Genomic DNA, 12,315 nt, shown 5'->3' on the forward strand with positions numbered 1-12,315 from the left:
GCATGAAGTCAAAAATGATAATGTTGATTGATATAATTTACGATGTGATGAGGAGGTTTCGAAGCGGATGGTGACCTGCATCAATCACAATACATAATATCATGATATTTTGGATTTTTCATGAATTGCTGAGGGAAGGCATACCCATGCTTAACATATAAACTTTTCATTACATGTACATAGATAGTCATCTACAGATATAGACCCATGGTGGAATGACCATCAGTGTAAAGCCATTGTACAGATGATTTAGTACTTTCTTGAAATCGTAGACCAAATGGATGAAACTAGATCCAGGGTCTTCTATCTCATTCAATCGTTCGCTTAAGTACGAGTCTAACCATGTGAATATATGATCTGAAGTCGAACATGGGAAGACTAATTATAGGCCAATGATGTAAGTTGTTAACATACGTGAGAGAAATCATCGATAATGATAATGATCCTCAAGGTACTGCAATACATTCTGCATGGTGTGAATGGATGTTTTGATGTTGGACACCATACAAAGTCTTTCGATCGAAAGCCAATGATGTCAGCCTATCGCTGGAAGCAAGAAACTTGCCATTGAAGTATGCAAGACTCAAGGTTTTGAAATGGTGTTTCTAAATCAACTTCTTGGATAATGTGTTGATGTCGACAAGAAGTGACTCATCGCAAAAGGGTCTTGATGTATCCCACATCAACGACACATAATGAGTGTAATGATTTTTAGAGATGAAATGTGACTGACGACACAAGGTTCAGGAATGACAATCATGAAAATGAAGGTTTATGAGTATTGCAAAGGATGAATTTTGACTGAGTGACTTCACTTGAACATGTCAGCGACACTGAATGAATTGGCAGCATTGACCCAAAATCAAAGTAATGGATGGTATGATAGACCATTGGTATGATAACCATCAAGCAGATAACCCAACCCAAATAGTCACAGTGATGAAGTGAAAGTGTCATGTTTAAGAGCGACCTGCTGCCATAAAGTTGTTTACCCCTTTTCCCATTTTCCCCAGTCATTGCTGACCAATACCTCTTTATTTTTTATCAAACTTAAGGAGGATAACATATGCTTGTTGTATAATTCCACCCTTCAGATGAATCCATCGATATGTGATGTTTTAACGAGTCTAGCAAAGGTGAAACTTGGTTTTGTCATGATGGACAAGTTTGTCGCTATTTGATGTTTTAAAGAGTTAACTACAATGATAACTCAGTCATTTTCATGTTTAGAGAGTTTGAAAAGGGACAAAAAGAAAACTCCACAAGTTCTTTTTCATAAGTTTGTCTCTCAAGTCCAAAAAAGTGTAAAATAATACTAGAGAGAACCTATTGACCATGTTTGATCAACGTATTCCTTTTTCATAAATAATCTTTATCAGTCTGGAAAAGAATTAAACTTATACTGAGTAGATGTCGTTTCCAATCCGTTAACGAGCTGAAAAACACAAGCGCTCGACAATCTTTTCATATTTCGAGAGTCTGAAAAGAGCTTAAAGAGGACTCCAAGGGGGTTCCTTTTTCGATGTTTAATAGAGCTTGAAAAAGAGATAAACGTATGCTCTATGGTCAAAGTACAATTCGCAATCGTGCACATCTAAAGTTCCCAAGGACCTGGACGAGACCAAGAGCTCACTCCAGACTCCGCTCCTCCCAGACAACATTATTTTTTAGGGCACGCACCTGGGACGAATGCCGAGCCTAAAATTTGAAGATTGAGACCTCGCTGACCATGAGAAGTTCCCTCACCTTGAGACTAGGAACCTCATGAAGCCCAAGCAGAACATTGCGGTGGGGGTTACAAAATTAGAGCTGTGAAAGTGGTTGCGCATAGTGGAAAAGGTTGGGCTACTGAACCTACTCTGGGTGTTGCATTTCCACCGCGCCCCAATAACCATTTTTTTCATTAGGCAGCTGCTCTGCCTGGTGCATGATGGGTGTTTGTGGCTGGAGGACCCCATCCCCATCACGACAGACTTGATTCACCACATCTACCAACTTCCATGCAAAGGAGAGGACCCCGTAGACATTTTAGAGGGGAAGAGAAGTGACTTGGCCATCGCAGAGGCCATGAAGAAAAAATACAAGCTAGTGAAGAAGAAAAGGGGCTACGCCATATCCAGCATCAGTGACAAAGCAGTGAAAGTGGCAACCCAAATACTGGTTGGTAAGGTTATGCGCAAGTGTTGCGTAGACGAAGTACCCGCGCCAATGGTCACACTGGCTGAGCAGTGTGCAAAGGGGGTCCAGTTTAACTAGTCCGAGTTCCTCTACAAGGAGTTTTTAGAAAATTGCCGTGAAGCTCAGGAATAGGGAAAAATGTTCCACTATGCATGGCTTCTGTTGTCCATAGTGCTCGTGGCAGGGGAATTACCGGAGGATAGCCAGTTCCCCATAATTGATAGAGACCTGCTAGAGGTCGCGAAGTATGCTTCGCTCTGAGCCACAAAGGATGCCGATGGTAAAATATTCTAGGTGTTCATGGAGATGAACCTCATAATGGAGATCAATCGTAAGCCATGGTTGTCACCCACTATCTACAACAGCCTGCAGAGTCTTGTGGAATTCAAAGTGGACATCCATAACATTTACATCAGAGCATGCAAGGACCCGATCAAACAATGGATAAAGCTACCCTTTATAGCCACGAACGACATCATCTTGAATGTACTAGAGGCATGGCCCCCGGAGTGGCGCACCCCAGAAATCGCAAAGATAGAAAAGTCTGCGGCACAAAGAAAGAAAGATGAGGCCAAGCTGCGCATCGCCTAGTTGGTCGAAAAGCGAAGGAAGGAAGCAACGTCAGCAGAAGTGTGGGTGGCACGGGACGTTGCAAAGACAGCAACTGAGTAGGAACAGGGAGCAGCAACAACAGAAGCATAGGAAGAAGAGAAAGAAGAGGGAGGCACAGACCCACGAACCGCATCAACACAGTTGAAGTGCCAGCACCTAGTCGAGCGAACCAGGTCACGTAAGAAGGTCAAGGCATCAAAGTTGTCAATTGACCCAATCACCCTAATCGAGGGTGATCTGCACAACATCGGCAAGATAGTGTGCGATTTCACCTTTGAAGCCCTCCAAAATTTCATGCAAGAGAACCAGATTGTGTTGGGGGCCCTCAGAGCGTAGTTGCAAGAATTGCAGGTATGCCCTCCTCAGACTGGTACCCTTTCAACCAGCCTCGCAGTCAAAACAACGACAACATAACAAATGTTGCGCGCACGGATGACGAATACCAGAGTGTTGTTAGAAGGGGCACTAGTGACAACAAATGAGGTCGATAGGCCTACGGTTAGCACACTAAACGGGCTCGGCATTAATATAGCTACACTCCCATAAGAGACCTTATATGTTTTATAGGATGGGATAACTGCAGAGCTACGAGCTAGGGAGAACCATGCATTGCAAGTCCTCAGCAAGCAGAAAATCAATATGGGACAATTGAGCTTGCAGTGCGACAAAGTGGTGTCACATAATCAACAACTAGTACAGGTCATAGATGACGCTTGCCAAAGCGTCCAGGAGTTGGCCATCCCAGCAAACATGCTAGCAAAGGCATGGATCCACAGGGTAGCAATAGGGGTATGTGAGGCGAGGGAAGAAATGACAAAGGTGCAGCTGGAGCTGAACCTTCAAATCATCGAGCTACGGTTAAAGGCGCAACCATCCACCCCCTCAAAAGTCAGAGAGCAGTGCGCTAGCGCTATCACAGCAGGATTGGATGAAATTGGCAGTGCAGTGCGAGACTGCACCAGCATGTTAGAAGAATCATTTGAGGTCCTCACAAATTCACAAGAGGACCCTAACATCCAACGCTTAGAGACAGAAGCGCAAGAACTCCAACAACAATATGACAGCGTCAAAGGAACTGTGTAGATGGTGGCCCTCACTAAGAGGCTCGCGTGGATGCAACAAGCTAAAGTGCTAAAAGAGCAGGTGGATGTGGCATGACACAAGGAAGTAGTCCTGAAGGCACAAGTTCAGCCTTGGATCGACGAGGCCTTCACCATCACAACAGAATTTGAAGGCAAGCTCGCACAAATGCAGGCGATGCATGCACTAATGTAGAGAAGCACTTCCAACACAGAGGCCTCGAAACAACGTATGCAACAGATCCAGCAAATAGCAACTCAGTGTGTTGCTGACCTTGCCGCAGTTCGAGAATAGTTGGAACGACTTCACGCAAAGATCTCCGTGCCACCCTAGTGACTCGAGGACGAATCACGATGTTTGTGTTGGGGGCCTGTTGGGCATGGAATCCCTCCAAGGCATGTTTTAAGGCTTAAAGCCCAAGTTTTGATCAAATCTTGTTGTAAAAGCTCCACAAATTTCAGGTGCAGGGCACAAAAGTATAATGGAGTCATAGGGTTGTCCACCCTAGTTTTTGTAATGTAATGTAGGTTGGATAGACCTACCCATGGTTCGCGGACCATGGGATTGTATAAATAGAGTGACGCTCTAAGTGTAGAATAGAAGAAGAGGAATGGAATAACTGCATGAGAAGTCTAAGTGATTAAGTCGAAGTGAAAAGTGTGTCTATGGGTCGTAGAGTAGGAGAAGGCTCTACAGCTGAGTGCGCAGAGGCCTAGTAGTCCGTAGTTGAGTGCGCGGACCCCTGCATCTCAGTGCACAAGGCAGGTCGAGTCTGTAACTGTTGGAAGAATCAATAAAGAGAAGTTTTTATATAATTTTGTGTATCTTTTCCTGGTTTAATGCATGATTGGATATAATTTGCAAATACATTGTTTATTTACTAGGCGATCGTGTATGAATGATTTGTATTGCTAATTATAAGATATTCAAGTAGGCAAATACATTGTTTATTACTTCTCCGCTGCTCTTCTGTCATCATCATTCTCTCATCCTGAAGATGGATCCCACTTGGGATTCGAAACGTCGATTCAAAATGATAAATCTGTGGATTCTCCGGTCAATTATTCAAAAGGCAAAGGTAGTTAATTAACTTTGGAAGATAAGTAAGATCTCGGGTAATAGCGCAGAGCGCGGCACAACCCCTGGTTAGGGTTGCGCGAAGGCAGTGTATCAGGCTATGAGGAACGGGAAGTGCATGAAGCAACCTGCGTGCAGGAGTAAACAAAGAACCAGTTGAACTTATCAGACATCTCAAGGGTGCGGAAACTTGGTTCTAGCACCCTCCCATACTACTTCGGGTGAGACCTTAGTCCGTGCTCTACAGACTGTTACCGACAGGGCCAATAGTACAGGGATTTGTTTGGCTAATTAACTTTGAACCTAGTTCAGGCCCCAAAAAACCAACAAATTCTATAATTCAGCTGTAAATCTGTTCAAAGCAACAACAAACGGATCAAACATACCTGTTTCATTGGTAAAAATAGGTAAATACTAAAGTTTACTCATTTAATGATCATGAAATAAACACAAAACAAGAATTTACCATGTCATTTTCACCATTTTATATTTACCATTCATTTTGTGCTCTGAACTAGTTTTTTACCTCGATCTTCAGTAGCTGATTGCGAGAGATTCTATGGATCATTTCTCATGTCATTCGGACCAAGTAGAAGATCTACCCCTCCTCTTTCTTTTCATGTCATTCTTTTACAGTTTCATGCAATGTTTTTTGGGGTTTTTAGGGCCCCTAGGGTTAGAATATCTCGCCCTGGGATCAACACAACCTTCCATGTCGAAAACTATGCTGCAAAGCACCCAAACAAAAGGGTATCTGCTCTGCAGCACACTGTCTCCTTGCCTGGGCTGCGCTGGGCGAGTTTCACAAATTTGTTTCATCTGTTTGGCTAAAATTTCTCCAATTTTTGCATGAAATGGATCCTAACTAAGCTTATGGTTTGATTTTAGGGTTTCATCGGATCAGAATGTCTATTACTTAGCGAGAAAGAGAGCATGAAGAACAAGACATGGTTGCCCTAAATGATCTAGGTACTGTTGAGGCCCTCAGAAACTGTGGGTTGCTCAAATACTTCAGGTTGTCTGGGATGAGGTAATAATTAAAATTATTGCAGTTCTTAGTTCTTGCATGGGATCCAATGGATCAGGATTTTCACATAATGGACCTGGTCTTGATTTATGATCAGGAAGCTACTAAACTAGGAGCAGGAAAATTTGAACCATTATGGATGGACCCTTACATCGTCAAGCGTGTTTTTGCAAAAGGTGCCTACGAGTTGGTGGATTATGATAGAATTTCATTGTCACAACCCCGAAACAGGTTGTATCTCAAACGTTGAGTGTAGTAAAATCACTATATATATGCTTTAATTGCATGAGTGTGTGTTAGTGTGTCTTTTAGAATTTTTATGTGGTTAATTAATCTGCTTTGCATTCGTTGCAAATGTTGGAATCTTTGGAACCATTTGTTGGTTACACTGATGGTGCTAGTTGTAGTACGAAGAACCTATCTTCTGCAGCATGGGCCATTTTCGCTCCAAGTGGCGAGTTAGTGAGTTTTCAAGGGATTTGTATCGATCGTTCTACGAAAAATATCGCTGAGTATAGCGCATTGATCAAACTTCTCTCTGATGCCATTTCATTTGGCATTTTCTGAATCATCATTAGGCTAGACTCACAACTCGTCGTACTACAAATAACAACCATTTATATCGTCTGAAATCCAAAAATTCTTTGTATGTTCCTTAGAGTTCGTATTTTGGAAAGACATTTTGAGTATATTCAATATCAACATATTTCTAGAAACTTTAACACATTAACTGATTCATTAGCGAACTATGTGTTAAACAGACATTTGCGACACGTGTAAGAGTAAATTTTCAATTCACATCCTTAGTTGAATCAGATTGCACATAACCATATACAAAAACTTAGAAAGTAAAAAATAGATAGATGTTTTAAGGTTTTTAGAAAATTTGTGTCCAAGACATGTTTGGTCATCTGACTAAAACTCAAAATGCATACAAAAATAATCCTAAATAGACCTATTGATGCTTATGATAGCTCAGGTTGTGACCTGTTATCATGAACATCATTAGGTCTACTTAGGATGATTTTTGTATGCATTTTGAGTTTTTAGATCAGATGACCAAACATGTCTTGGACAAAATTTTTGTAAAAACTTTAAAACATCTATATATTTTTTACTTTTAGAGTTTTTATATATGGTTATGTGCAATCCGATTCAACTAAGGATGTGAATTGAAAATTTACTTTTACATGTGTCGCAAATGTCTGTTTAACACATAGTTCACTAATGAATCAGTTAATGTGTTAAAGTTTCTAGAAATATGTTGATATTGAATATACTCAAAATGTCTTTCCAAAATATGAACTCTAAGGATCATATGAAGAATTGTTGGGTTTCAGATGGTATAAATGTTTGTTAGTTACAGTACGATGAGTTGTGAGTCCAGCCTAACAATGATTCAGCAAATTCCAAGTGAAATGGCATCAAAGAGAAGTTCGATCAATGTGCTATACTTAACGATATTGTTCATAGAACGACCAATACAAATCCCTTGAAAACTCACTAACTCGCCACTTGGAGCGAAAATGGCCCATGTTGTAAAAGATAGGTTCTGCATACTACGACTAGCACCATCGGCATAAGCAACAAATGGTTCAAAGATTCTGACATCTGCAACAAATTCAAAGCGGATTACTTAACCACATAAAAATTCTAAAAGACACACTGACACACACATGAAATTAAAACATATATATAGTGATTTTACTACACTCAGTTAAGCATAGTAATGTTTGAGATACAACCCGTTTCAGGGCTATGACAATGGAATTCCATTATAATCCACCAACTCGTATGCACCTTTTGCCAAAACATGCTTGACAATATAAGGGCCCATCCATAGTCGTTGAAATTTTCCTGCGCCTAGTTTATCAGATTCCTGATCATAAAGCAAGACAAGGTCTCCTTTTGAGAAAATGTGAGGCTTGACATTTTGGTCATATTGCGCCTTGATTCATTTCTTATGTGCTTTGTTAGCCGATGCGGCTTCACAATGGGTTTCATCAAGATGGATGAGTTCTAAGAAATGTGCTTCTTCATCAGAAATGTCGGGTAACAAGTCAATCGCGAATTTAAGAGATGAAATTTCACATTGTATCGGCAAGATTGCCTCCAAACCATACACCAATTCAAAGGGTGTGAATCTAGTTGCATTCCTTACCGAGGTTCGATATGCCCACAAATCAGAGTATAGGATTAAATGCCAGTTTCATTTATGAACCCCTAACATTCTTTGAAGCATTCGCTTCAGGACTTTGTTGACAGCCTAAACTTTTCCATTAGCTTGCGGATAATAAGGAGTAGAACTATCATGTGAAAGTCCTAACTTGGCAGTTAACTCAGTCATCATGTGATTGCGAAAATGCGACCCATGATCTGTAACTATAGCCTGTGGTACACCAAACCGGACAACCACATGGTTGAAAAAGAAAAGCGTAGTCGTCTCACCATTGTTGTTTAATGTAGGCATCACCTCGACCCATTTTGTGAAATAGTCAATGATGACTATAATGTACCCATGCCCCCTGGCCGAGTGAGGGTTACATGTCATGAAGTCAATGCCCCATTTGGCAAATGGTCCAACAACGACGACAGGATGCAATGGTGCAGGTGGTAATCTAGCTTTACGGTCATAGATCTGGCATGCATGACAACTTCTGATGGCAATAATGCAATCTTTGAATATGGTAGGCCAAAAGTAACCAACACGAAGAATCCTTTGTACGGTAGGATAACCAGATAAGTGTCCACCACAAGCACCTGAATGGCAATCATTCAAAACTTTCTCGACTTCCTCATGTGTGAGGCACCTCGGTAAAATCGTATCGATACCACAATGGTAAAGAGTGTCGGCAATGATTAGATAATCTTTGGCTTGGTATCAGATACGTTGTTGTCGCGAGCAAGAGGTATCAGGCCAAAAAATTTTGGTTTGGAGATAAATCAATATATCTCCATACCGCGGGTTAGATGACGAAATCAGGAACAAACACTCATCCAGAATTGAAGGTCGCAAAGAAGCTCGACGAAAACTAGATATTTCTTTGATTTGGATTTGATGAATTCCAAATAAAATTCCTGCAAAATGATGATCCATTTTGAGTATTTTCTCCCCAGCAATTGACGTGACAAAATATATGTCATAGGGTTGCAATCTAAAATGACAGTGGTCTTTCAGAGCAGGATATAGTGGCAAAATCTCTGTACAGCTTGAATAGCAACCAGATCTAGCTTTTCGATGTAAGAGTACTTAACTTCTGTATCATTGAGATTGTGGCTCAAATAATATATCAAATGTTCAATCCCATCTTCTTCTTGGACTAAAACCATTCCAATGGTTGTATCTGCAGCGACGAGATACAGGAAGTAGTCGTTTTGATAATTCAGGGAATACATTAATGAGGCTCTAATAAAAGTATCTTTAAGAGCATCAAAGGAAGCTTGTGCAACTTGATCCCAATGGAAGGGTATCCCCTTTTTCAAAAGACGAGTAAATCCTTTAGCCATTTCAGCATAATTGGGAATGAATCTCCTCAGAAAGTTAGCCTTCCCTTGGAGTCTCTGTAACTGTGGTAGATTGGAAGGTGGAGGCAAGTCAAGAATTATCTGAACCTTAAGTCGTTCGAGTCAAATTCCTTCCTTAGACACTACGAAACCAAGCAAACTACCAGAACCAACACAAACACACATTTGTGTGGATTGAGTAGTATTTTGTAGTGTTGACACCGTAAAAATATAGCTCTAAAATGCTGTGAGTGATCGGTCCGCTTTCGTGAATGAGCAGGTAAATCATCAAGATATGGTTGAACAATATGTTTGATGTCATGGAAGGCATAGTTCATTGCCCTCTGAAAAGTTTCCCCTGCATTCTTCAAACCAAAAGGGAGTTTCATGTAAGCGAATGTGCCCCATGGACAAATAAAAACAGTGTTTGATTGGTCCTCTGGGCGGATATTAATCTGATTATAGCCGGAAAATCCATCCATAAATGAAAATATTTCACATCTGACACATTCATCAATAATCTGGTCGATAAAGGGAGTGGGATAATTATCTTTTGGATAAGCCTGATTAACATCCCTATAGTTGACACACACTCATATTGTCCTGTTGGGTGTGGAGCCTGATTATCTTCTGTATTCAAAGGTACTCGTAAAATATTCACTGCAGGGAGGGTCCAGGGGGGGGGGGGGGGCGGGGGGGGCGGCTACGATCTTTGGGAGCACCCCCCTGGTGGGCGGATTAGGGGCAACGCCCCCGAAGCTAAAAATAGATGTAAAATTAACTTGTAAAATGTTGTACTTTCATAGTCAGTATGGGCCGTTCATTAGGCAGAGATCTGATGGTAGAAATTATATTTAATTTAGGGTTTTTTGCCCTAGAAGGCAACCCCTCGCTATATATGAGGGAATTGTATTGTGTCTATGTAGATTTGTATTCTGAGAGATAAGAGAGAGGATATTATGCAAGAGAGAAGAGGGAATTACAACGGATCTGTTGTAGGTTGTATCTCTTCAGTTTGCTGGATAATATAAAAGGAAGGACTGGTTGTTTCTTTGTGGACGTAGCCCAAATTGGGTGAACCACATATATCTGTGTCTCTCTTATTTTATGTGCTTTCTGTGTTTATATTTTTGCAATATTTTATGTGTTCCATTGCTCTGTAATATATACTTTCCTAACATGTCCCTTGTTTCTTTATGAAAAGAACAATATTGGAAACCCAATCAGTAAGAGGAATAGGGTATATGAAACCAACATGCAAAAGTTTTTCAACTTCTGTTTTAATGGCAGCAACATTCTTGGATGAATAGGATGGAGGCACTATCGCATTGGTTTGACATTAGGATACATTTTGATTTCATGTTCAACTATACTAGAGCCAATTCTTGGAATCTCCTCATATGACCATGCGAATACGTCTTGGAATTCACAAAAGAGAGCACGGTAAATATCAAGTTCTGATGGAGAACAAGATTTGCCAACATGAATGTTTTCTACAACTTTAGGTTTGGTCGAAATATTGATAAAAATTGTTTCTTTGATATTTGACAAGTTTTGCTTGGAATCTACTGTATCTATGAAAACAGAATTTGAAAGGAAATCAACAACTGAAGGGTGATTAATTTCATTTGAAAAATATTCTATGTGATCTGGAAGATGGGAACGATGATGATAATCTTCCCATGGTTCTTCTTCCGTCATCATTGATTGGATGATTCCTTCATCAGTAGAAAATATACGTGAAAAATGATCGGAGGAAGTACCATATTCTAATGAACGATCTACCCATACAATTGGTGAAGATGGATTTGGGTTTTCCGCGCAAGCCAAAAATATTGATTGCTATGCAAGCTCAATGGGGCTTAGCGACATGATTTCATTACTACTATCAACTTCATAACTATTGGTAATCTTCCTTAAATCAGATGAAGTGGAAGATATCATGTTGCAAGTCTCAAATTTTGCCACTTCCACCATGTTTGATGGTGGCGATAGTGAAAAAGTACCCATTAGGGAAGAATCCTTGAAGAGACCTACACCAATGTTTTGAAGAGATAACGGGGGTCCATGAAATAATGGAATGCTTCCAGTAGCCTGTGAACTAGAGTTGAAGAAAGCGAGTTGATTGATAACTGTGATTCCACCCTTATGAGGGAATGCAATCATACAAAATTATGTCGAAACCACAACAGCCATAGCATAAACCCATGGTCTTCCTAGAAAAATGTTGTAGTCAAGGGGTTCGTCAACAACCTCAACTTCAATAGTTATTGTTTTTCCCTCTAGTTCAATTTTTAGATTACTCAAGATTCCACAAGGCATATATGTTCGACCGTCAAAAGCTTTTAACATTGTTGGTGAACGTGACAAAGGCATTGAGCCAAGTGTTTTCGAGCAATTCATTGACATAATGCAAGTAGATTCCCCCTCGTCAATAATGATTCGGTGAATAAGTTTATTCAAGGCATTTACTTGAATCATGAATGTTAATTGTGCTGGTACTGTGGTGTATAACCTGCATGGTTGAAAACCACAAGATTGGAATCATTTGGATCGATTCCACCAATCGTTGACAAAAAATCCTGCTTTTGGGAGGGACAATTCTAAAGCACCTCAAGCGTCGACATAGCAGAAGGTGTTTGAGCCAAATCTTCTACTATGTTATAGTTCTATGCAACTTGAGCTCGAGGGTTAAATGTTGATTTATGTACAACTCCCTTAGATGGTTTTATTGTTAACTTTGGTGCAATGGGCAGTGGAATAGGATTAGACGAAGGATTAGGTTGATCGGTGGCCTGGCTATTCAACGATGATAGTTGATTTCCATAATATTTACT

Source organism: Pinus tabuliformis, chromosome 2_2 (genome assembly GCF_031772625.1).
Source record: "Pinus tabuliformis cultivar Carrire ecotype Pingquan chromosome 2_2, CPIR1, whole genome shotgun sequence".
In the NCBI taxonomy this organism is placed as follows: Eukaryota; Viridiplantae; Streptophyta; class Pinopsida; order Pinales; family Pinaceae; genus Pinus; species Pinus tabuliformis.